This window comes from Mustela lutreola, chromosome 6 (assembly GCF_030435805.1).
Source record: "Mustela lutreola isolate mMusLut2 chromosome 6, mMusLut2.pri, whole genome shotgun sequence".
Classification (NCBI taxonomy): domain Eukaryota; kingdom Metazoa; phylum Chordata; class Mammalia; order Carnivora; family Mustelidae; genus Mustela; species Mustela lutreola.
The window spans coordinates 52,762,306-52,789,107 of record NC_081295.1 but is presented as its reverse complement, the minus strand read 5'-3'; the positions used below and the strand labels follow the sequence as shown (position 1 = coordinate 52,789,107).

At 38.7% G+C, this 26,802-nt stretch overlaps 1 protein-coding gene and 1 long non-coding RNA gene across 2 annotated transcripts in view; one reads left to right on the top strand and one right to left on the bottom strand.

The window, feature by feature from the left end:
• Positions 1 to 10,187, top strand: part of LOC131833676 (uncharacterized) — a 30,849-nt gene extending 20,662 nt beyond the window's left edge. Inside the window, exons 2-3 of the long non-coding RNA XR_009354568.1 lie at positions 4,695 to 4,789; positions 10,038 to 10,187. This is a non-coding gene — a long non-coding RNA (uncharacterized LOC131833676). The remainder of the gene's footprint in view (positions 1 to 4,694; positions 4,790 to 10,037) is intronic.
• Positions 1 to 26,802, bottom strand: part of IMPG1 (interphotoreceptor matrix proteoglycan 1) — a 127,972-nt gene that overhangs the window by 32,679 nt on the left and 68,491 nt on the right. The window lies entirely within an intron of this gene.

The following is a 26,802-nucleotide window of genomic DNA, read 5'->3' as shown; positions in this document are numbered from 1 at the left end:
TTGCAAAAGTCAAGTTAATTAACCTATCTCCTCAGATAGTTATCCTTTTCTTTGTGAAAAGGACACTTGAAATCTCCTGCAGTATTCAATACAGCATTATTAAATGTAGTCATCATGCTATACTTAAGATCTCTAGACTTACTCATCCTATGTAACCGCAACTTTATATCCTTTGATAAACATCTTCCTCCCCACCTCTCTGCCCCTGGTGACCACCAATATGCTCACTGCCTCCAGATATTTGAATTTTAAGATTCTACATTTAAGTGAGATCATGCAGTTTTTTCTTTCTGTGTCTGGTTTATTTCACTTAGCACAATGTCCTCAAGGTTCATTCATGTTGTTGTAAATGGCAGAATCTCCTTTTTAAATATATATCCCACAATTTTTTTAAAATGTTCATCCACTGATAGACACTTACAGCTGGCTGATCAGAAGTACAAGTGGTAAGTGACAGCCTGGGACTTGCAACAGGCAAGTGGCGGGGGGCGGGGGCAGTCTTGTGGAGCTGAGCGCTTAACCTGTGGGGTCTGCACCAAATGTGGATAGGTAGTGTCATACTGAATTGTTCGATATCCAGATGCTGTCTGGAGAGTTGGAGAATTGGTTGACACTGAAAACCCCTCCATATATATAGTTGATGTTAGAAGTATTGTGAATAGAGAAATAGTTTTCCTTTTAGTAGGTAAGCCCTCAGGAACTTTGGCACCCATGAGACCCTCTTAAAACAATTATCTCATGACACATTCCTGCCAACTCCAAGATAAAGCAGAGAACTCAGGAATGTAGAAGCTGTGGTGTTTGAGAGTGAGACTTACATCCACTTAAATATGGAAATCTGCCTAAGAAGCCATAAGAGTTGTGACTGCAGAACCATTTCTAAACTTATGAAATGTGACAATTGTAACATAGTCATCTTACTACCAAAACTGGGATGTGGGGGAGTGAAGATGGCTGGATTATGAGTGTTTTGATACATTTATCTTTCATAGCAGTACATCAAAAATGCTGCCTAGTGTTGATACATGTAGTGTAAATGATAACAACTCCAAATTAATGTTTCAGGTAATCTTTCTTTAGGGATGTCTTAAGAATGAATATGTCATGAGGTAAGCAAATATTTATCTGAAATTCAGCAATTTCTTGCATGTCATTTCAGTTTCTTTTTCTTCTATTAAAGTCAAGCAAAATTAAGTGCAGTCCATTTGATTAGGATGACATTGTAGAGAAATTCAATTTTTGTAAAAGTACTTCTATCCTATCTTTTTTTTTTTTTTAAAGATTTTGTATATTTATTTGACAGAGAGAGATTACATGTAGGCAGAGAGGCAAGCAGAGAGAGAGAGGAGGAAGCAGGCTCCCTGCTGAGCAGAGAGCCCGATGTGGGACTCGATCCCAGGACCCTGGGATCATGACCTGAGCTGAAGGCAGCGGCTTAACCCACTGAGCCACCCAGGCGCCCTATCCTATCTTTTTAATTATATTGAGAGATAATTGAAATGGTAGCTATCATTTAGCTATTTCTGAGTTGCAGAACTTTAGCCATGTTACTTCACTTTTTTTTTTTTTTTTTTTTGGTAATTTCCTCCATCTTTTAACATTTTATTTTATTTTATTTTATTTTTTGAGAGACAGTGAGCATATGTGTATGAGTGAGGGGTGGGGGTGGAGGTCAGAAGGAGAGAGAGAATCTTTTTAAAAAACTTTTAAAAATTTTTTATTTTTATTTTTTAAAAAGTTTTTATTCAAATTCAATTTAGTTAACATATAGTGTATTATTAGTTTCAGGTGTAGAATTTAGTGATTCATCAATTGCATATAACATCCAGTGCTCATTACATCAAGTGCCCTCCTTAATGTCCATCACCCAGTTATCCCATCCCCCCACCCACCAGAGAGGGAGGTTCTTTTTTTTTATATTTAATTTTTAATTAACATATAATGTATTTTTATCCCCAGGGGTACAGGTCTGTGAATCGCCAGGTTTACACACTTCACAGCACTCACCATAGCACATACCCTCCCCAATGTCCATAACCCCACCACCCTCTCCTGAACCCCCTACCCTCCCCCAGCGCTCAGTTTGTTTTGTGAGATTAAGAGTCTCTTATGGTTTGTCTCAGAGAGGGAGATTCTTAAACAGGCTCCACCCCTAGCACAGAGCTCACCTCAGGGATGGATCTCACAACCATGAGATCCTGACCTGAGCCAAAATCAAGAGTCTGATGCTTAACCAACTGAGCCACTCAGGTGCTCCTGATAATTATTATTTTTTAAAAAGCCTCTTGTTTAGTCATTCAATATAAATATATACTTACCGTTTTTCTCATAGACATAGATATTTTGTAAACCTCGGTGGAAAAAAAAAATAGCTTCATGGTTATCTGGAGTAAATGTGAAATTTCAGATATATCTGCACTTTAAGTAAAAGTCTTAAGCAGAGCCACCAAAGAAGCAAAATATTTTACTATGAATTCTTTATTGTTACTAATAATGTTAAATAACATCTGGACTAAAACTGAAGCTGGTAAGAATCTTAATTTGTAAGCCCTGGAGAACTTCATTGTGTTTTCTTACTATTTTAATTAGATGTTTCTATCAGGTTATGTCTTAAAGTCTAGTCTTAGAATCTTGGGAGGCAGGATTGAGGATAGGATAGGAGGAAACTAATATTTATTTGGCACCTGTTATGTTCTAGGTCCTATACAGTGATATTTAAAAAAAAATTCTCCATTTAGTTTAAGCTGTTTTATATATACCCAAGTGATTATAAACTCTGCATTTGCTACTTAAAGTGAAGTATCAGAGTCTTGAAGTATCTAATTATGGCTTCTCAAATGATGTAACTGGGTAATTAAGAGAGGTACCTGAAGGCTACAAAGATGAGTGTCCCCTCAACCAGTGGTCATCATTAGAATGAAATATGGATGTCTATGTACTCTAGCCTGATGCATTCCTCTTTCCAAATATCAACAAAGGTACTTTTTTTTTTTTTTTGCAGTTTAGTTTATTACACTTTTCCCTCATTTAAAAAAATGCTGAACCTGAGAAATCTTGTGAGACTTAAACTGTGCCTTATATAATATAAAAATTTCAGACCTCAGAGCTGCAACACACCTGATTACTTTCTCCCTTCACTGTGGGTAACATATCTTTAATAACTTTCAATTTAAAATCAGACCTATATAAGAAAATTGTGAGGATGCATTTGGAAAAAGAGCCCAGCTATGTCTTTCCCTCATTTGTTGGTGGTCTTAATAAAATTTTTGGCTGTCTGCTCTGAAGAAATAAACATTTTGGGACAAATGAAGTAATTGTTACATGGATATAACATGCAGTGATGCTATAGCTTTTAATAACTCAGTCATAATTCAATTCTGAATGGCTTCTGAATTATTTATTCCAAGATTATTGAAGAGGTTGTTTTTCTAGCTCTGGCTTGCAAAGCAAAATAATCAATATTTTTCTCTTTATTAATAACTTCATATGTATCTAAGGAAATAATAAAGATTACTATAAAATAAAATGTGAGTTTGGGAATATGGAAAGCACACAAAATATTATGTGGTAGACAGCCTCTAATATGGCCACTGATGACCTTCACTTTCTGTTATTCATATCCTTGTACAGTCCCTCCTACATGCATGGAAGTTACCTCCACAGAATGCTATGGAGGTAATGATTAAAAGTTTCTGGCACCCAATTTCAATGAGAAGGGAGTTTCCCCACAAACCAAACAATTCTCTAACACCAGCTGGGTATAACACAATGTAACTCAATCCTGATACCATTTACCTGGATTCCACATGTTAAGGGCTCAGCCCTGCAAGACTTGTCTTCCATTTCAGATGCCATTTGTAAGCCCAGATTGTTACCTGTGCTTCTGACCGACTCGCTACATATTGGGGGGTTCCCACAAACCCCTCCCTGAAGTAAATTTCCTACAGTAGCTCACAGAACTCAAGAAACCCATTTACTCACTAAATTACCAATATATTACAAAGGATATTAAAGGATACAAATCAAGAGCCACATGAAGGATACATAGGGCCGGGTCCCAAACATAGGAGCTTCTGTCCTTGTGGAGTTTGGAGCCCAGCATGGTGGCATGTGGAAGACTTTTGGCTCTCCAACCTGGAAGTTCTCCAAACCCCTTCCTTTGGGGTTTTTATGGAGGCTTCATTATATAGGCATGATTGATTAAATCATTGGCCATTGGTGATTGATTCAATGCCCAGTCCCTCTCCCCTTTAAGAAATCAGGGGTGTACTGAAATTTTCACCCCTCTGTTCACGATTAGTTCCCCTGGCAACGAGCCCTCCTCCTTCAGTGCTTTCCAAAAATCAACTCATCAACATAAACCTAGTTGTGGTGAAAAGGGCTTGATATGAACAACAAGATGCCCATTTCACCTTTATGTCTCTGAAGTGATTTCAAAAACTGAGGACAAGAAGACAAATATAAGAAGAGACGTTCCCATTGCCCTTATTGCTCAGGATATTGCGAGGGTTTGGGGAGCTGGGACCCAGGCCCTATGGATGAAGACTAAATATGTATGAGAAATGTTTTTGTTATCCGAATAGCCAAGCATATATTTCCTATAAATCGCAATATTGCAGTGATGTATGGTTATGAGTCTAGGTCACAAAAGATGTTACGTCCTTTGCCTTTCTCTCTTGAATCAATTATCCCAGGGGAATCAGCTGCCATGTTGCGAGGACACTCAAGCAGCCATGTGGAGAAGCCCATATGAAGAAGAACTGAAGCCTTCCTGTAACTAATTTGCCAGGTGTGTAATTCACCTTGGAAGTAGCTCCATCAGTCCCTGTCAAGTCTCTAGAGGACTGCAGCCTTGGTTGATATCTTGACTGCAACCTCAGGAAAGACCCTAAGCCTGAACTACCCAGTTAAGTCACTCCTTGATTTCTGATCTACAGAAACTGGGAGAGATAATAAATGCTTGTTGTTGCTTTAAGCCGCTAGGTTGTGGAGTAATTTTCTATGCAGCAATAGGTAACCAATATACACAGAAACCCTTAAAGGTCTGGAATTACAAGATTGTAGGTCTACCAATCTCTGACTCTGGCTTTTATCAGAATACCACAAAGAATGTCACTTTTGGTTTAGAATAATTATTTTTAAACATGCCCTTCTTATTTTATAAGAATGCATCATAATTTGCATTAGATAGGCTGGAAGATTATATCGGTATTCTGATCTGCACTGGAGACATTAGATTCCAACTATTAATAGTAAAGCTTTTAGAATGGAGTATGGGTTTGTATTTATGATATGAAAAGGGGAAGAATGAGTAGAAGGGACAGAGAAAAGATAGATTACAGATTTAGGAATATGGTTTCTAAGATTGGTTTTGCCACTCTGAGTTGCATTTACCTAATCTAGGTTGCAATAGGCAGCCTCCCTGCCAGGTGTTCCCAATCAATCAACTCAGTACCCCCTTTCCTAACAAATACTTTGTAATGCCACCTTACATTGACCTAAGTGAACTTAATCAAGAATATAACCTAGCTAATATGCATTTCCAAAAAAGTCAATGCATTGTTCAAACTGTGACATAAAGGAGAAATAAAAGGAAAATAATTTATTATAATATATATCTCAGAAGACAGTACAACACCATAAGACACAATAAAGCAGTTAGATGCTTGTACTTATATGTAAATATCTATAAATATCACCGGATTCCACAGATACAAAGACAGACTGATTCAGCTATTGTTCTGGCAACATAAATACCATGATCAATCACCACTATCCTAAGAGAACTGATTTTCTGAAATGATGGTTAGCACTTAGTAAAGTTCAAACAAAACAAAATACAATCTCCCCTTAATTTATGTATTAGTTGCATTCCTAGAAAAGTCACATTAAATAAAAATTTTGCAAAATATACTTGCAAATCATACTTATGTGAAAAAAGAAAGGTCAGGAAAAAATGTGAACCTTTTAAGTGTCCTTAGTGTAACTGCTAGGTTATCTGATTTATAGGGGCCTGCCTTTTATTGCTTTGCGATCTGTTAGTTGAAGGATGCCTAGAATAATGCAAATCATTGTTGTCCATAGAAAGGCAAAGGATTTTCATCAACCAGAAAAGAATTGCTTATTTCCTTGTGGATATTCACCAATTCTGCATACAATGGTATATTTATTTCCTTTTTTTTTTTTTTTTTTTTTTTTGGGAGAGATCACCCAGATTCCAACTGCCCTCATTTTTAATTGCTGATCATGTGTTGTTTGAATTCTCTTTCAAAGTGGTCATAGCATCTTGTTTTCCTGTTAATTAATTTGTTAGGCACAATCTTTGTTTGACACATGTCATTTTATAAATGTGTAAGAGTCATGATTTTACTTTTTAATAAAATTTTACTTTGATAGGAGCTAAGGTCTAGGTTTAGAAGTTAATAGTTTTTTTCCCCCACATACATGAATGTCTAGCAAGATAAACAAAAGTCTTGTTGGAAGCAGATGAATTCTTTGTTGTGTAGTATTGTTCTCAAATTCTAGAATTTCTCTTCCCACTAAATATTAGTGATGCCCTCCCATTATTGCAGCACTAAAAATTGCCGTTTTCCCCCAAATCCACAAACCATATCCTACAAGGTTGTATCCTGCCCCATTGATAATTACTGCTGACAACGTTGAACTTTAACCTGAACTTTACCAGAAAACATTTATGGTTAAGAATCCCTCACCTCAATAATTTTGCTTTCTGGAATCTCCCCACCATCTTTTGTTCTGGGAAAGGGCTAAATACAAAGAATCGCCTTTCCTCCTAGGACTCTGGTAAGACTTGTCTACTCTTTCCCATGACTCCCATAAGCCACATAGATGACTCCCTTTTACCTGCCTTTATAAAACTCCATCTCCTCTGAGACAATCTGGATGGACCTAGAATGTATTATACTAAGTGAAATAATTTAGATTGAGAAAGACAAATAGGGTATTATTTCATTCATATGTGGAACCTAAACAAACAAAATAAATGAATGCACAAAGAAAAAGCAGAACCAGACCTATAAATACAGAGAACAAATTGATGGTTGCCAGAGGGGAGGGAGATAGGGTGTCAGGCAAGATGGATGAAGGGAAGAGGGAGATACAGACTTCTAACCATGGAATGAATAAGTCATGTGAATAAAAGGCACAGCATAGGGAATACAGTTAATGATACTGTAACAACGATGTAACAGAACAGATGGTAGTCATACTTGTGGTGAACACAGCATAATGTATAAACTTGTCAAATTGCTAAGTTGTGTACATGAAACTACTGTAACATTGTGTGTCAGCTACACTCAAATAAAACAACAACAACAACAACAACAGCCCATCCATACTTTCCTTTGAGACATTCCTCATTAATGAATGTTCTCCATATTCTAACAGTGTGAATAAAATTGTGTCCTTAATTATCTGGTACATTTTGTTTTACACACTGTTCTAAGCTCTAACTTTACAGATTGTATGAATGTACACATTCTTCATTGATTCCCTAAATCAATCATTCCTCAGTTATTGAACATCTACTACATTCCAGTATAAAATGGTGATTTAAACCAATTGCTAGCGATGCCTTTATGGTTATTTTAAAGGTACATTGGCTTTAAGTCATGGACTGGAGCGGCAAACCAGAAAAGATATTTCCAGTTAATCCGATGATCAGTTTTATAGAGAATCAGTGGATTCATTGTTTGATAATTTACTGGAATCTTGTTTTCTAAAATTAAGCTTTCTGTATATTCATGAAAACATGGGTGAAGAGTAAAAAGGCATTGGCCTTGGAATATTTGAACATTTGGTTCAATTCTGCCTTACTTCACTCAATCATTCATTCATTTAACAAATATTTATTGCTTATTGATAAGTGCCAGGCATTTTGCTAGTTCATAATAACAGCTCTTATTTTTTTTGTTACTTGGTACATATTAGACACAGTTCTAAGCGCTGTACACATTAACTAAATCTTCACAAGAACCCTCCAAATTAGTACTATAATGACCATTGCACAGATGAAAAATGAGGCACAGATAGAAGTTAAAAAACTTGCCCAAGGCAGCGCATGGTTGAGCTGGAGGCTACAGGCACACAGCACACACTCCAGAACCCATCTTCCTGCTCTGCTGAGGCTGGGGTAATTAATGCAACAGACCCAGGCCTTGTCTTCAGGGAACATTCAGTCTTCAAGATTAGCTATCTAATCACAAGTATGCCAAGTGCTGTGAGAGAGGACACTTGGAGTGCTTTGGGAGGCATAAAAGGGAGACCTAATTTTCATGAACTGGTAGAACTGCATTTGTGAAATGAAGCTGGGAAGAAGATCTGCTCTCTTGGCTTTAGGGTTGGGGTGAGGAGCAAAACCAAACATGATATAAGGAAGCAAAATTTAGCAAGTGCAATTCGCCAAACCACAAGCTGTGCTCATTGGCAGAAAACAAACTAGTGTACATTGGAGATGCCAGTCTGGCTTCAGGAGAGAGTTTCTTCAGAGAATGACCTTAAGTAATTTTGATTGTGAACTGCTAAGCTCAAAGCAAGTGTTATTATTTTTTTTTTTTTAAAGAAGGTACACATATCAGGGCAAATTTGGAAAATTGTTTACTTCACAAAGAATCTTTATAAGAATATCATAAAAACACTGAAGTTATGTTTAATGAGGATTTTCTTAATTGCAATAAATATTCAACAGTTTAAATGAAAATAAGGTTTATTTAAAAGTCAAGCATACTTGGGGTGCCTGGGTGGCTCAGTGGATTAAGCCTCTGCCTTCGGCCCAGGTCATGATCCCAGGGTGCTGGGATTGAGCCCCTTGTCCAGCTCTCTGCTCAGCAGGGAGCCTGCTTCCCTTCCTCTCTCTCTACCTGCCTCTCTGCCTACTTGTGATCTCTGTCTGTTAAATAAATAAAATCTTAAAAAAAAAAAAAAAGTCAAGCATACTCTTTAAAGGATGATCAGGGACTTGGTTTTTATGCAGGTTTGTTTTTCTACTAGTCAATGAAAGAAATGCAGCATGGATAGGAACTTTAGAGGGATGCTGCATTTTCTTTTGGGAACATAGGAGGCTATAAATCATAAGTCAGTCAGACCTAAAATAGAGTATCTCCATTGGCTTGGAAATGCCCGTGCCAGGAATGTATGTTCCCTGAGGGCAGAGCCTGGGCCCTCCATTTGAAAGCATCTTGAACAGAGCACTTTGCACATGCCCAGTAAAGACTCATGTTTGGTTGGTTGACTGAGAAGCTAGCAGAGATCATTGAGTGGTGGTGAGTTCCTGGTGTGTGCCAAGTTCATGAGGCAGAGAAGGTGAGCTATGAAACAGGGTCTGGCCATGCTCTAAAAATATAGGGACAAAATGAATTCTGTTCAGTGTCTATCTCTGATGTCCTAAAAAAATTAAAGTAGTTTAGTTTCTGCTGGGAAACATTGGGAAAAGTTGTGAAATGAGTTTAAAAGATTATTAGGTGTCTTTTCAAGAAGATACTGAGCAACACCTAGCAGACCTTTGGAGGTTATGTGATTTTTAGAGGGTTCTGTGATTTTCATGGTCTTTGAGCAATTTTATAACTCTATAAGCTATAGAAAACTCATGGTAATTAAAATAATTTAGTCCTTAGAAATGCAGGCAAATTTTTTTTGGATGGGGATGCCATTGATTTCCTTCCTATGGAAGAGATAATTCTAAACATTCTATTTTTATTGCTGAGTGATTCTGACAGGTTTTGCATCATTTTGCGAATTTGTGTCAGCATTCCTGATTGCCTTTATCATGGGTTGGCAAATTTCTTCTGAAAAGAGCCAAATAGTCAATATTTTGGACCGTATAGGTCCTGTGGTTTCTATTGTAACTGTTGAACTATGCTGTTTTAGATCTAAAGTAGCCACAGTAAACCATGGGTATGGCTGAATGTGCGTGGTGAAACTGAATTTCATATAATTTTCACATGTCATGAAATGTTGTAATTTTTTTTTTTAATATTTTCTAACCATTTAGAAACATAACCACCATGCCTATCTTGCAGGCTGTACAGAAACAGGCAGGAAGCTGGATTTGGCCCACAGGACTGTAGTTTGCTGTTCCCTGGCTTATAGTTTGTCTGTTCTTTGGATTCTCCTTTGAACCATCTGCAACATCTTATTGGCTCCTACATTAACTAATGAATTAAATAAAATCTTCGACTATGTGCTCACTTTCACTTTACATTTGAATGAGTGTCTTGATCTTACCTTAAAAAACTATTCTTTTTTAAAATAAAGATTGATTTATTCGCTTGAGAAAGAGAGAGAGCGAGCAAGCAGGGGAAGAGCAGAGAGAGAGGGAGACAGACTTCCTGCTGAGCCCAAACTGGGGCTCCACCCCAGGACCCTGAGATCATGACCTGAGCTGAATCAACAAAGAGTTGGATACTCAACCAACTGAGCCACCCAGGTGCCCCTAAGTTTTTTTCTTTAACATTTGTGAAACGCAGTTACTGGAATTCAGTTGAGTTATTTGGAGAACATGAATCAAAAGACTGAGATTCTCTGCCCTGGGTAAATATTAGACTCCTGGGAAGTTTTCAGAACTATATCAATATCTGGGCCCTTTTGTAAAGGAATTAAGTTAGACCTTTAACGGACGGCCTCTACATTGGTATGTTTAAAAAACGTTTGAGGGCATTCTCATGGGCTACAAAATACCAAGTGATTTTATTGCTATCTTACAACGTGTACCTGGGAAAGTTTTTTTTACATGTTTTATCTAAAATGATCCTCAAAATTTTAGTAAATATTATAAAAAGTAATTACATTGCATACAAATTTGTAATTTATTTCCCATACCAAACCAAACCCTTTCCCATTATTTGATTTAATATCAGTTAACTAAATAACAAATACAAACTTTCCTTTGGCTTTTTGTCTCCTTCCCTCTGTGTTGTCTGCGTCTGGACCTCTCTCTCCTGACTCTGACATTCCCACGCAGTGCAGCTAGTCAGCTGTTGCAGGGAGTCTTTGTATCCAAGACAATGCATTTTTGTTCCTTCTCCATCTTTCCTTTTAATGAGTTCCAATATACTCTTTCATTTTTGGCATATTTTGTTATTGCCTTCTTTTCTCTGGGCTCATTCTTTATATCATTTATGTCTGTTAACAGCCCTGTGAGAAATGGGGTTGTACTCTATTTACAGACAAGGAATCTGAGACTGAGAAAATTTAAAAGTCCTACTCAAAATTAACTTACAACACAGCACAAAAGTTCAATTTTCCTAACATGTCCATTTGATTTCCATACAAAATTCTTAAAGTTGCTGACATTTCCCTCTTTGCCAGGGCTTTATTCATTCGTGTATGTGAACCTGCACTCATTCAACAAAAATCACTGAGTATCTACCATTTGCCGGGTACTTGTTAGACACGGGGCAATTGCAGTGAATGAGAGAAATACATGTCCTGTCGCAGTGTTTAGAGTAGCTAAAAATACAGCAAGAGCTCCAACTTATTGATCATCTTCTATGTATGTATTTTATTGTACTGAAAGATCACATCCAAGTTTTAAGGTGTTACCATTCGCATTACACAGATAAAGAAACTGAAAGCACAGAAAAATAAATATTCTTAAAATAAATAAAAATAAATTCTTAACATAGTACCAGTGATGAGTACTTAATAAGGCTGGTATTGGGATAATATACTCTTGGTCTCAAGGAAAAAGGGGAGTTTAGCAGGTGGTAGATGTAATATATGTTATGAGGGGGTGGATGGAAAAGGGATGAGGGGTGGGGACATTCAACGAAATGGTGCTGCTGAACCTTTGTGGATTACATGCTATTGACAGCACAGAACAATGACCCTGCCAGTTGGGGGCATGTGGATTTACTAACATAGGAAATAAAATAAGAACTTGGCTTCTCGTTTTTTTAATAAAAAGTCTCTAAACCACTTATGCCACTATTTTCCAGGTGGTGTAACTGTCTCCAACTGCTGGGAGAAGTCGTCTACTGACAATGTCACCACCACTTTCCATTTTTGTTTAGGGACAGCCCGGAAGCTGAGATTTGTGTAATCGCTAAGCAAGGAGTCCACAGAGACCTTTTTTCAATGAAAAGACAGACTGGAGAAACTTCAAGTTAAGGAAAATTATGTCAGGTACAATTTAACAATTGTGAGTCTGACAATGAAACAAAATCCTTGTTTATATTCTTATAAGATTTTATAATAAAAGAGTAATTGAATTTATTAGCAATAAACTTTTACTCAGAAGGGCAGCTTACCCTGTTAAATCCCAGGCTCTGATGAGGCTAGTGCTGAAATTAATGAGCCAAATGGAAAAGTCAAAGAAGAGTCAAAGTACTTATGATAAGAAAAAAACATATTGAAGCAAGGATGAGAAATGGGAATCTGAGTCCACAGAGTATTGGGGGATTAGCTCCCCAGTTTTCTATTGACGAGTACGTCTCACCAGACACACCACAAGACAATTTCCAACAGAGTCACACTCTTATGGAATGGTGAATTTTTAAAAAGACATACCACAAAATGAACATATTTGAAGGAGAAATTGGGTTCATGAATACTAAAATGAAGACAAAATAGATACATATAAAAGACTAACTTATCCTTATATAATATTGTGTAGCAAATCTTATGAAACCCCTTTTCCAGAAAAATTTAAACATAAGTATCAGGGTATACCAGGAAGAGAAAACAATATACCCAAAGACACAGAAGTGGAAGAGAGCTGGGGTCCCCCTAAGGCAGGGACTGAAATCAGCCCTTTGAGCAAGGGCTGGGTGTGAGTGGAGAGAGGGGGGAGTCTTAGATGCTTCCAGGCGTCCAGCTTGGGCACTTTCCTCGGTGGTTGGTGTATTCAATGAGACAGAGAATAGAGGAGAAGCCTTAGTGTTTTTCATTTATAATCCATAAAATGAAGAGAATTGGCTATTTTGTGCATCTTATGGGATGGTTTAGAAATGAATTAAATAAAAAGGCATGAAGGGGCCCTTGGGTGCCTCAGTGGGTTAAATGTCTGACTCTTAATTTTTGGCTCAGGTCATGATCTCAAGGATTGTGTGATGAAGTCCTGCACGAGGCTCCATGCTGGGTGTGGAGCTTGCTTAAGATCCTCTCTGCCCTTCTCTCTCTCTGTTTCTCTCACTCTCAAAAAAAAAAAAAAAAAAAAAAAAAAAAGACCTGAAAGAGCCTGGAAAGTATTAAAGCCCAAATGTCAGTCGTAGCTGTAGCTGTCACCATGGAGCAGTAGATCCCTTAGGATCCCATGCCCAGCAGCATCGGAATCCCTGGAGAGTTTGCTAGAAATGAAAATTTGCCCCATCCCAGTCCTTCAGAATCAAAAATCTGGGGGAAGGGCCCAGCAATCTGTGTTTGAACAAGGTCTCGGGGGGAATTCTGATTCACGGAAAAGTTTGAGAACCTTCGTAATGGAAAGGTTCTATAGGGTATTATGGGAACGTTCACAGTGATGGAAGCCCAGCTAAGATCTGCTCCTGAGGAGGATGTCAAACACCATTGTTCTTTTGCCCTCATGCCTTGAGAGTGGCTCCATCTACAGGTACCTCTTTACTGTATTTTTCTGTAAAGACTTGGGTCAAGAAGAACTACATGAACATTTACATTTAATACCAAAGTCTGCGAAAGGGGAGCTCTTCCTTAGAATTAATTTAATTATAGGCAAGGAAATTCAACTTTAGGCAGTAGCTTTGTACTCTGAAGAATAAGAAATTCATAATGTGATCACACTGAAGTTCCTTTAGAAATGTTCTTCCATTTGACATTTAAAATGCTTTTTATATCAACGAATGCCATTTTGGAAAAAAAATGACATTTTGTGCAGTATATTTATAGAACTTGTTAAAAAGCAAATACGTGTTAAAACGCATGTTTGAATTTCCAGGATGTTGTCAATTCAAGCTGGTTAACACCTATCTTTGCTTACTTCTTAATGGAATATAAATCTCCCATAGAAAGAGAACTAGTTATGATCATTATTCATGGTTTTGCTGAAGTAATGGTTGCAGAAGATATTTGCATTTCAGCCACTTAAAGCAATCACTTCCTGCCTCAATGCGTTTTGTGAGTTGGTTCTGCAAATTCATACTTTGAGAATATTCCTAGAGTACATCACATTGTACCAGCTAGAGGGAATCATTACGTTCAAAGAAGGAAAGAATGAAAGAGACTGGTTCTAAATTTCTGTTTTTAAAAGACAGTTTAGAAGCATGAACATTTTTCTTATACTTTAATAGTTCCAGTTGGAGTTATTTAAAGCTCAAATTTCTAACCATTATTCATCCCCAAGTGATCTACCAAAAGCACTTGGAACTGCCTTTAGTGCATTTTGTTAATTTCATGTTCTCGCTATTGACAATTATACCTAAAATACATTTCATATGCTTTTATTTTACAATAGATTTTGAAGAATTTGCAAGATCTATTAAGAATAATGAACTGCACTTGAAGAAATCATAGTCTAATCACATATTAACATTAACTCATTAAAAAATTCAACTCCATAGGATATTGCTGGTGGTGGTGGTAGGATTTATAGCATCCTGCAAAGGCAGAATGCATAGGGAATATGAGCATTAAAAGAAAATCTGAATAATTCTGGCAACAGCTTATTATTTATTATCTGGATAAAGAAAATGTATCCATACTCTCCTTACTTGCAGTGAAGAATGCCTGAATCATTAATATCTTTCTAAGCAAATCATCTCCCTCTACTTTCAACATTTTAACTATGGTTAGGCAATAAAATATCACATTAATTAGGTTTACATTTGGTACCTATGACCCTGAAATCAACTAACCATAACAATCTTTGAGTCTCACTGCTACAAAAAAAAAAAAAAATGCTAGGAACATCTCATTTAAAATCCAAGGACATCATAATTATTATTAATATCCATCCATCCTCTATCACCCATCCACACCCACCCTCACCCATTTATCTATCCGTTTATCTAGAGAGTGTCTTGGGGTAGAGGAAGACAAGATAATGGTCAAAAGTTATTGTAGAAAGATAGAGATTGCTTCAATTCAAGGACAGTTAAAATGGACCACCACATCTAGATGTCAGCACTGGGAACTATCCCAGGTGATTATGCTGTTTATCACTTTATTGAAACTGACAGATTTGGGTACACAAGAAGACATTTCCATGGGAAAAATAGGCAATTCTGTAGCAACTTTAAAATTACTCAATACAGAGGGAGAGAGCCTCCTTCTTTTTATTAATTCAACCAATAGGGAGCTAATTCTGAAATACAATGGCATGTATGTCTGTGGTTCCCACAATATTGGAATGGAATGAGTGGATAGCGAGAGCTCTCGGTTGATGTTGGCTGAGCAATGTTTCATGATGTTACTCCAAATGCCGCACTGCTCCTTGATGATGGATCCCCTTATGAAATGGGCCCTGAGCTGATCCTGGGCTGGGTTTCCCTCAGTCATTCTTGCTCTTTCCTCGGCTTGGACACTGACCCCTGTAGGTTACATTTCAAAGTCCTCTGTACCATCTGGTTTCTGGGTAGGTTTGGCCAACATGAGCAGTGGCAGACAGGGAAGGAAAAAGTAGGGCTTCTTTCTTCTCCTCCATGTGTGCCTCAAGTCACTGTCCTGGTAACAACTGTCTCTCCTCTGTGTCTGCACTCCCACTGGATTAGACACTCCAGGTTTCCAGATTTCCACAGATAAGCTGGCTCCTGGATTCTGGTGATACCATCTCTTGTTTTTAGCTCCTTAAGCTCTGGGCAGTAGCAGTGCCTGCTCTTCCTAATCTCTGCGTTTTCCCCTAACCTCTCTTGTTTGGTTTCTCAGCTCCTTCTCTATCTGAGTAACAAATTCCCTGCATTAAAGTCCCTTTCTTGGGGCGCCTGGGTGGCTCAGCTGGTTGGGCGACAGCCTTCAGCTCAGGTCATGAGCGTGGAGGACCGAGTCTGGCATCAGACTCTGCTCTAAGGGAGCCTGCTTCTCCCTCTGACGCTCCCCCTTCTCATGCTGTCTCTCCCATTCTTTCTCTCTCTCTCAAATAAATAAATAAAAATATTTTTAAAAAATAAAGTCCCTTTCTTGTAAATAATAGTTTGAACCATTCTATACTGCTGATGTTTGACTGTTTGACCTTTAAAATTGGCCACCTCATGCCTAAAGTAGTTTGTGGGTTTTTTTCTAGTTAGATTCTGACTGCTATGGGTCAACTAAGAAGAGACACTTCCCACCAAAAAGGGACTTTAAAGTGCTGGCCTTAGCAGAGCGGTTGCAGTGGGCATAGAGCACAGGGGCCCAGACACAGCAGTGGGTGAGCAGGCAAGGTGTGAGAGAATCGCCTGGCCAGTCTGGGGAATGTGCATAGGTAGCCAGCGCTTCCCACATGAGACCAGATCAGAGATTTTAACCTTAAATAGACTGGTTGAGTCATTAAGGAAGAGAAAATAGAAAGCTGATTCCAGAACCCTATGGAAAACTTAATGCATTTCTCACCCAAAATAATGCTTAAGTGATTTACAACAAACTCTTCAGCATCCTTATAGGTGCCCCTTTTTATACTATTTATGTCATTATCTGGACCGTTTTAACCCTACCACTCCATTATCTGGCACCAGGATGCTGGACAAAGCTTGGAGAGCAGTTCTGCTTACCGAATATGGTTTTAGCAAGATTTAGTTCTCTGTGTGTGGAGCCTATTGGATCTTGAGGCAAAAGGGAAAATGGGAACCTCTGTATACACTTACCAAACAATCCTCCCATATTTTAACCAAATAGACAAAGTTAATAAAAGCACTACAGCTTGGGGTACCTGGGTGGCTCAGTGGGTTAAAGACTCTGCCTTCGGCTCAGGTCATGATCCCAGGGTCCTGGGATCAAGCCCCAAATCGGGCTCTCTGCTCAGCAGGGAGCCTGATTCCTCCTCTCTCTCTGCCTCTCTGCCTACTTGTGATCTCTGTCTGTCAAATAAATAAGTAAAACCTCAAAAAAAAAAAAAAAAGCACTACAGCTCAAAATCATGACTATATGTGAAGCTCCATGTTGTTTCAGTCTGTTTATACCCATGTCAATCCTTGAAAGCCTGCCTGAAGGGGTACACAAAGGCCATTCAGGCAGGAACAGTGGGCAGGCTAGAAACGACTGTTCATGTCATACAATAAAGCAGGGTTGTAAAATAAATGATGGTTTTTCTTTACTTTTTAAAATTTTGGTATTTTGTTCATGAATTTTTTTTTGCAATTATTCTGAGTTTCAGAAATCTTGCATTTAACTATAATCTTGACTACTTAGTTTTTTGCTTTCCTTGAAATTTTGTGTCAGGAGACTAGTGTCTTACTCACTGTCCCATAGCGCAGCCCTACCCGGGCCCTACACATTATACATGCACAGAGTGGGTGTTGGGATTGGGTTGAGAGAAAGAAGAAAGAGAAAAGATCAGGCAAGTCTTGCAGGAATCCATGGAAGAGGATTCTAAAGAGTCGGCATTTCAGTATAGACTGGAGGTCTTAATAATTATTACAGAAAAATCTGAGGAAAAAACTAGGTCCACCAAATCCTGGGGAAATGGGTTTTGGATTGGTGGTGAGGCCACTGAAAACACAGATCTATATGGCAGTCTGCATAAAGATACGTTGTAGTAGGGGCACCTGGGTAGCTCAGTGCATTAAGTATCTTGCTCTTGATCTCAGCTCAGGTCTTGATCTCTGGGTTGGGAGCCCAAGCCCCACACTGGGCTCCAAACTGGGCATGGAGCTTACTTAAAAAAAAAAAAAAAGACACTTTATTCTATGTCATGAATTTGTCAAGAAAAGTTGAAATTGGAAAAATGGCCTCAGAGAGCAGAGAATGACATTTGTAATATAACCTGGTATTACCAAGCAAAGTTGATGTCAATAATAACGGTTGAAAGATAGCATCACAGGGACGTGGCTGTAACTGCATACCATGTCACACTGGGTCTCTCCTGCAGCCTGTGCTTTGTGAGAGGAAGAAACAAGGTTAAGCAATGAGGAGAGAAAAAGAGGCTTCCCTGAGGCAAAATGAATTGAGGAATTCATAAGTTTGTGTGTGGAGGCTGCAAACTTAAAGAAAAAAACAAACAAAACAAGCCTACAAACCTACAAAACCTCAGATGATACTCATGAAAACAAGAGAGTTTCGTATCTTTTGTGGATGATGAAGGAATGGATTGAATTGCTCCAGAACTGTGAATTCTAATGTCTAATAAATCTCAGAAAGGTTTTTTCAAAATCATTTTTTCCTTTTTCTTTTTTTAGCTAGGAATTCAGGGCAGGCACTCCTCCATGAGTCATGCCAAGCAGAGGTTCCATTTTCCATGATGAATATTAAGGCAGTGAGGGCCCAGGTACTGCAGCACTCCTGTTGTTCTGTGGTTATGTTGAACTTCCCTTTTGTCAAAGCAGAAAAACCCACATTGAGAGAGGTGGTGAGTGAAAAGTTTACCTGGACGAGTTGCAGCGGGGCCCTCAGCAAGGGCCTTCCACCTGTCTAACCCCTCTGTCATCCCCGAGGAAGATGGGATGCTCTCTTCTTTCTGGACTTCACTCTCACTTCCATGGGCAGTCATTCCAAATACTCAGCCACTTACGGCAATGCTAGAACGCTAGAGTAACGTTTATAAGCTAGAAAATTATAGGTGCATAGCATAGGGTCAGTGTCTCTGTCCAATTTACAAGATGCATCTGCTTCCTTGAATTAGTTCTGCTTTTCTCCTTTCACTGAACTAGGTGCTCCTCCCCACCCCTGGTCCTTGATCAGGCATTGCTCTTTTGAATTCACTCTCCCAGGGAGATGCTTGAGCTGCAACCCAGCTTCCGTTCCAGGAGGCCCCTGCATTCCCAGTGCTGGTGCTTCACCCTTCTTTGCCCAGCACCTCCCACTACTGTTTTATTCCCAAGATCTCTCCCCTTACTCAGCTTCTCTCTTGCTGCCCTCCAGATCCCGTAGTTAAAACAAATATTCCCAACTATTAAAAAGCCCTTTAGGGGTTCCTGGGTGGCTCAGTGGGTTAAACCTCTGCCTTTGGCTCAGGTCATGTTCTCAGGGTCTTGGGATCGAGCCCTGATCGAGCCTCTCAGCAGAGAGTCTTCTTCTCCCCCAGCCCCCTCTGCCTGTCTCTCTGCCTACTTGTGATCTCCGTCAAATAAATAAATTAATTAAAAAAAAAAAAAACAAAGGCCCTTTTAGCTATTTAATTGTATTCTTCCTAACTTATTGTCCTTCTCCTGGCCCTCCTCCTCCTCTCCACTGTCCAGATCTCCCAGCTATAATATTTCTTCCTCTGTGTCTTGAAATTGCAAAACATCATGTCCTACTACTACTTTTTAAACTTAACATTCAAAAGATGCTCAAAACAAAAAGTGGCACACATCATTTGCTTAGTGTCCTTGGGTCACTCTGACTTTCAAAGTTGAAGAAATTTCCTGAAAGATCATTTGAGAATGTCACAAATATGCAACTGAAAGATCTGGTGGACATTATGGCAAACTCTCATATAGAAACTCTAATCAACAGGAAATTTGTCATCCTCCAGAATGAAGGTTTGGATGGAGAATCTAAAGAGACAGATTTTCCTAAACTCCAAACATATTCTAATTCAAAACGGACAAACAGATAAATACAAATAGATTTATTTATTTATCTTTCTACAAATGCTTTAATTTGTTTCATCTCTATAAATAAAGTTTGGTAAGTTTTGTAAATGCTGACTTTGGATGATACTTAGTAAGCATTTTATTAAAATTCTGTGGATTAGCACTTGTTTCAACATTCCAAATAGCATAAATCTAATATGTACCCTCTGGCAAGCATTCTACTTAACCTACCATACAAAGAACTTGCCAACTAGAAGAGGAGAGTTGTTTTTCTACCTCGATCATTGCCAAGCTAGAAAAATAGAGGTAAAAGAAACTGAAAATCCTCTTATCTTTTGGTACTCAGTGGTCAAAAGATGTTAATTTTTTTTTGGAGATGAATAGGATCTATTTAAAGATCAGGGTCCCATTTTCCTGAGATTTACATTTTTAAGTTCAAATGGAGGACCTGTCACAGAGCAGAACTGCATGACAATGACAAAAGTTTGTTCAGTTGCCTGTGTAGACTGCCCTTCTAGAAACTGACCACTGCATGTAACTTGTAACCTACTGACAATTTTAGAAAAGCAGTTTCATCTTAAAAACTAAATCAGGGCGCCTGGGTGTCTCAGTTGGTTAAGCATCTGTTCTCTCTCTCTTTCTCTCAAATAAATAAAAAAAATATTAAAAAAAAAAAACCCTTAAAAATGAAAAGAAACTATTTGTGAGAGTTTCCATCCATGCCCTCCAATCCCCTTACAAATGCTGTTCCTGTTTCTACTTTAGGATTGCTAAGATGTCACTTTTCTTCAATGTAAGAGTTGCTTCTTTGATTAAAGTGCTGATCATATTATAAACCTGTGATTCTTCACAATAGGACCCAAAGTGACGTTCCTTCCCCACAGTCTCAAAAGTGACCTTGTTTGCTCCTGGTTACTCAAATCATTTTGGCCATCACTATGAGGCCATGACTGGAACCTTATAGTATTTGTAAAATTAGAGAAAAGAGGGGCAGAATTACTTGGCTTCTCTCCTTAATTGCATAACCTCGTGTGAATCAAGATAAAGGTATACAAGATAAAGATCCTTGTAGCTATAAATGCATCATATCCCAGTAAGTTGGGAAGTGATAAATGGTGGTAATGGATGACTATGGAATCAGTTAGATGCCATTATGTCCATCTAGCCTTGTCACCCTGTACCTCATTTGTCATGGCTTTCTTCTAGACAGCTCTCTTTCTAGCTATTGGGTATGTATTTTTTGCTGCTGTTTCTACCTTGGGTTCCTTCCAGTTCTGCAAATACTGACTACCTATTATCACTAATGACATACATCTTTTACATTATGATTAAGGGCCTGCCATGAAGCCACCCTGTTTTCTCTTTGTACCAGATAAATTGTCTGATTATGACCAGATTCTGCCTGTTCTAGTTCTGGCTTTGCATTTTTTTTCCCCCTGCAGATCTAAGTATAAAGCATCCTCTGTTTGTTTTGTTTTGTTTTTACACCTACTAGGCAGAGCCATTCAAGAGATACTGTGATAGTTAATTTTATGTGTCAAGTGGGCTAGGCATGGTATCCAGATATTTGGTCAAACATTATTCTAGATGTTTCTGTGAAGTTTTTAATTTTTTTTCTTTTTAGGTGAAATGAACATTTCAATTCATAGACTCTGTGTAAAGCAGGTTTTCCTGTATATTGTGTGTGGGCTTCATTAAACCAGTTGAAATCCTTAATTCAAAAAACAAAAAACAAAAACAACAACAAAAAAGTTCTCCCCAGAGGAAATGGAAATTCTGTAAGCAGACTTCTTCTGAGTCTCTAGTTTGCCCATCTATCTTATAGATTCAGATTTGCCAGTCTCCACAACTGCATAAAACAATTCCTTAAAATAACTCTCTCTCTCTCTCTCTCTCTCTCTCTCCACACACACACACACACACACCCTATTGGTTCTGTCTCTCTGGAGAATACGGACTAATACACATACTGAGCATTTGACTTACCTCTATGTAAAATTCTGATCACTTAAGTGGGGGGTTCCTAATACATATTAGAAAACTCCTATTGTCTGACTTGTACTGATTTTTCCAAGATAGAAAGAGAAGGAGGGAAGGAGGGGGAGGAAGAGAGATACTGACAAACACACAGAGAGAACATATTGTTATTGTGTTCCATTAGACTTTAACTTCTAGGGTGGGAAGAAATTTGGTATCTTGTGTATAACATGGATGACGATAGGGGGTGTTAAACCTGATGGTGGTCCAAATCCTTCAACCTGTCCTTCTCCTCCATCCATCATTATCTAAATTAGTCCCTGGTTTATTGTATTTTATATTATTTTATTTTACATTTAAACTTTATTTTTTAAAATAAAATCTTCCATATCTCTGTTTCCTCCTCTCTTCCTCTGCTTCTACCCTCATCCATGGCTCCAAAACGTTGTATCAGATATGGGTCAAAATCCCTCACTGTCCTACTTTCAGCCACCAAAGCTGTGGCCAGACTAACTTTCCTAAGCCTCATTTTCATCATTCATTTCCTGAAAACTCAGAAGAAACTCTTTTTCTAACTTTAAGCCCTGCTTATACAAATCCTTTATCTACTTATTTCTCGTATTCTTCTCTGAATCATACTCCAGCCTCTGCTTTTTCTTCTCATGAAACTTCTTCTATCTGAGGGTCATCTCCCTTTTCTTTAGCAAAGTGCTATGCTCCCTTTGGGGCCCACTTACAGCTCCATGTGTGCCTTGTTTGTTGCTTCTGCTTCTCATGGATTTTCTTCCCCTATGACCTAAGACAGACACATATGCTTTGTCTAGAAAATAATTTTAAGTAGTGTTTCTCTCTTATGCATAAATCTTACATTGTTTCTATTTCATATGTGTAGGTCTTGAATAACGGAGATCCATGGATGAGCCTGGTGGTGGGTATTAAGGAGGGCACGTATTGCATGGTGCACTGGGTGTGGTGCATAAACAGTGAATCTTGGAACACTGAAAAAAATTTAAAAAATTTTCAAAAAAATATAGATGGAAAGTGCACTGTAGTCTAATGTGAACTGAATTTTCTTTTTCAGAGCTGTTCTCTCTGCTTGTTGAACAATCAGGCTGATACTGTTGTAAATAAGAGTTCTCCAACATGAAATTTTAATTTACTCCCAAATCTAGGCCTTGGAAACACTGCAGATGCATGTGACAATGCATTCTTTTTATTTTTTATTTTTTATTTTTTTTTAAAGATTTTGTTTATTTATTTGACAGGGAGAGGAGAAAGAGAGTGAGGAGGGGGAGAAAGAGCATCCACAAGCAGGAGGAACAGGAGAGAGAGAAGCAGGCTCCCAGATGAGGAGGGAGCCAAATTCGGGGCTCGATTTCAGGCCTCTGAGATCATGACCTGAGCCAAAGGCGGACGTTTAACCAGCAGAGCCACCCAGGCGCCCCAGGACAGTGCATTCTTATCCTAAAGATGGGATTGCATTATTGAGGGTGAAGTATTTCTTCCAATATTTCCCCCAAGCAGTATCACCTTAATCTCTCTCCCCGTTTTGTCTTATCTTCTTTCTGAAAACTTTGTCTCTTATTTACATGTAATAATGGAATGATAGGTTTTTAGATTAAGATCTCTCTTTTTTTTTTAAGATTTATTTGTTTATTTTAGAGACAGTGAGTGAGCATGGGGGAGGGGAAGGGCAGCAGGAGAGGAAGAGAGAGTCCCAGGCGACTCCCTAGTGAGCGCAAGCCCGGAAGTGGGGCTTGATTTCGTGACCCCGAGGTCACGACCTGAGCCAAAACCAAGAGTCAGAGGCTTAACCCACTGAGCCACGCTAGCGCCCTTAAGTTAAGATTTCTGTTAAAATTGTCATAATGGCTTAATTTTGAAATTCATTTAAGGGCTTATTCATGTAAACATTCTCCGTGTCATTATAGCTGTCTTCCACTGAGGGATGATCCAGGAACCAGAGCCCAACAAGTTTGTTCTCATTGTTTGAGTGCCGCCAAGTGCGAAAGGAAACAGAATGGAGCTGGTGTCCAGATAATCTGTGAAGAGGCTGTCATGCTCTGTGGTGTGGGGCACACCTCTTGCTGAGCCAAGAGCTGCTGCATGCTGGTTTTCTGGCACGAGTGAGGAGCTGACATTTCAGCTCCACTGAGTAAAATACAAACACAACTGCAGTTTGCTAGTGGCCACTCCAAGAAATGAGAAGGGATAGAATGCAGATGCTAAACCAAAAGTGAAAAATAGGACAGATGCCAAACACTGAAATTAAAAAACAAAAAACCAAACATTACTGGGTTGTTAGAATAGAACCTCTAAATTGGGATGTATAGGAGATCAAGTCCTCATAGGTGTTACTAGCTCTGTAGATTTAAAGTAATCATGGAAGTAGCTTCCTGGAACAGTCAGAAAAAGAATTCCAGAGTCCTCCTGAATTGTTATATTTACTTATATATGCAACACAGTTCTTTATATTTGTGGGCCTCTTTGTAAAATACTGGACAGATCAATCAAAAGCATTTGATTGATCAATAATAATGGATCCTCATCCATCTTTCTTATTAAGTAAATTTAAGTCAACAAAAATTAATGTAAGTGATAAAAGTGACCATGTCAAGGATCTGAGAACCAACACATGTTGACATCTCCAAGAATGTGCTCACCAGTCAGATGACAATAAAGTGCTAACAGGGAGGAAATATCTGGATATCTGAGAGGCATGGCCAAAACCAGTTCACCAGCCTGTTACAGACACTGCAGACATGTGTATTACTACTTCCCACTGATGAGCCTATAACAGACATTGCTCATTAATCAGATCAGGCTTTCTTGATGAACCTGCTCATGGCTTCAGAATTCTTCATAATGATTTTGCCTCTTAAATACCACTCAATCAATTCACGTTTGTTTATCTCCCCTTCTATCACTCTAGACCAAGCTATCAATATTCGTAGTCCAGATTGTTGTTAAGACTCTTCTAATTGATTGCTTGCATTTTCCCACCTCCAGCCAATTTCCCACAAGCAGTGAGATCTATTTAAGCTCAAATTTGATGTGTCACTCCTTTGCTTAAAACATTTAATGGTATTAACAGGGCTTATCAAACTCTACGTTTCTAGAGCTTCACTGCCTTTTTTTTTTTTAAGATTTTATTTATTTATTTGACAGACAGATCACAAGTGGGCAGAGAGGCAGGCAGAGAGAGAGAGAGAAGGGGAAGCAGACTCCCTGCCTATCAGAGAGCCCCATGCAGGGCCCAATCCCAGGACCCTGGGAACATGACCTGAGCCAAAGGCAGAGGCTTTAACCCACTGAGCCACCCAGGCGCCCCTAGAGCTTCTCTGTTTTCTAACTCTCTTTGACTCCTTGTGCGCTAGCTATGCCGGCTTTCTTCACTTTCCTTCAATATGCCATGCTTCTTCCAGCTTTCACTACTCGCCTCTGCCCAAAACACTCTTCACCATTCCTCCCCAATCCTTGTTTTTGTCTTCCTGTAATTCAGATCTGTGTACATATTATTTCCTTAGGAAAATCAATTGACTATATAGAATTGAAAATAAAGAATATATATATTATGAATTGTGCACCCCATATCCTTTGTATCAGCCAAATTTTATACTAAACTTTTGTATGCATATGTATCACACTGCTTTGTTTTTTATTTTGGATTTGTTGTTAAACATTCACCAGCACTTCACAGAGGAACTCCAGTGGTCACAAAACTAATGGGCTGTATTGGTTTCCCTCCCTTTCCTGTTTTAGTTTCCTGTTCCTTTACTGGTTTTCTTGGGATCATCTCCAAAATACCCCCTTATAATCAAATCCTTATCTCAGGCTCTATTTTGTGGGAGACTCAAACCTTGCCAGTCATGGAGTGTATACGTAATCCACTATTTTATCTCCATATCTAATAAGCACAACATAAATATTTGTTGAATGAATAAAATAAGCACAGGATCCCAGAGAGCCACTACTAGCTAAATGAACTTGTTGAAATCTTTTTTACTCTGGTTTACTGGCCCAAGGCGGGTTTGCTTGGATCTGTGGCCTGCAGTGCTGCTGCAATTCACCTGTGATGGACCAGTCTCTCATCTAAAGATGTGCAGGGAATCTAGATGGAGCCCTTGGAAAAAAGTCAATGTGTACCAGTGCCAAATGAGACAAAACCAGAGAGTGGACTTCAGTGAAATGGAGGAAAAAGTGAGCTCCCCTGAGAAGGGAAGAAGAAGAAACGGTGGTGTTAAGGTGAGATAAAGTTGCCACGGGTTACCGCAAGCTGCTTGGTACCGACCATCCTCTGAATATCTACGTGAGTGTGTTTAAGGGAAGGACTATGAGGGTGGGAGGAAGGGAAAGTTGCGATTTCTAACGACAACTGCTTCTACCTGCTTTTTGCCCTTGCAGGATTGGCAGAATTGATCTTAGAAACATGGTCTTGGTTCAGTATAATGTTAGCAAGAGATTAAACAGAACACTGTTCTGCATAAAAAATAGGATCATAATAAAATCGGGAAGAGTCTAGAAAAAGAATGGTCACTGAGGGGGGGTTTTGAGAGAATAGGGGCTGACCATGGAGCAGCAGGGAAGTTCCACGTGGGGGCGGGAAGTCAGAGCACAGATCTCCTTGGGAATTGCTGAAATTTGGGTCATGGCCCTGAATTTCCCAAACTTAAATTCTGAAGCACAGCACTATCTCGCCTGACATCTAGGTGAAGTTTAGAATGACCAAATTAGAGAGTTGGACGGACTTTAATTCACTCTTCCTCTTTCTCTGGGCATTGTGAAGATCGGATCTACAGCCCAAGTGTAATCGCAAGCCTCAGCGGAATGGCTATTCCTTCCTTCTTCCAGACGCTATTTTCCTCATAGACCTCTCTGAACAATTTTTATCAGCAACCTATTCCTATTAGGGAAACTTACTGTTTGAGCCTCAATTTAAAGTATGAAGAAGAAAAGGCAAAAATATTGACCACAGTGATTTAAAGTTCAGGTGAGTTTTTCTTAGAAATCTTTCCAAGTCTTTCTATTGTCCTTTCATCCTAAAGTGGAACAATTTAAATAATGCCTTTGCCAGGACTTCATGGTTAAGTTAGGATATGAAAAGTTTTTGGTTAGCAGAATGGCCGATGGCATATTTTTTTCACTTCGTGACTACACATTAATCAGTGTGGAAGTTAATGTATCAAGTGTGGAGGAGCTGATGAAAGTTCTT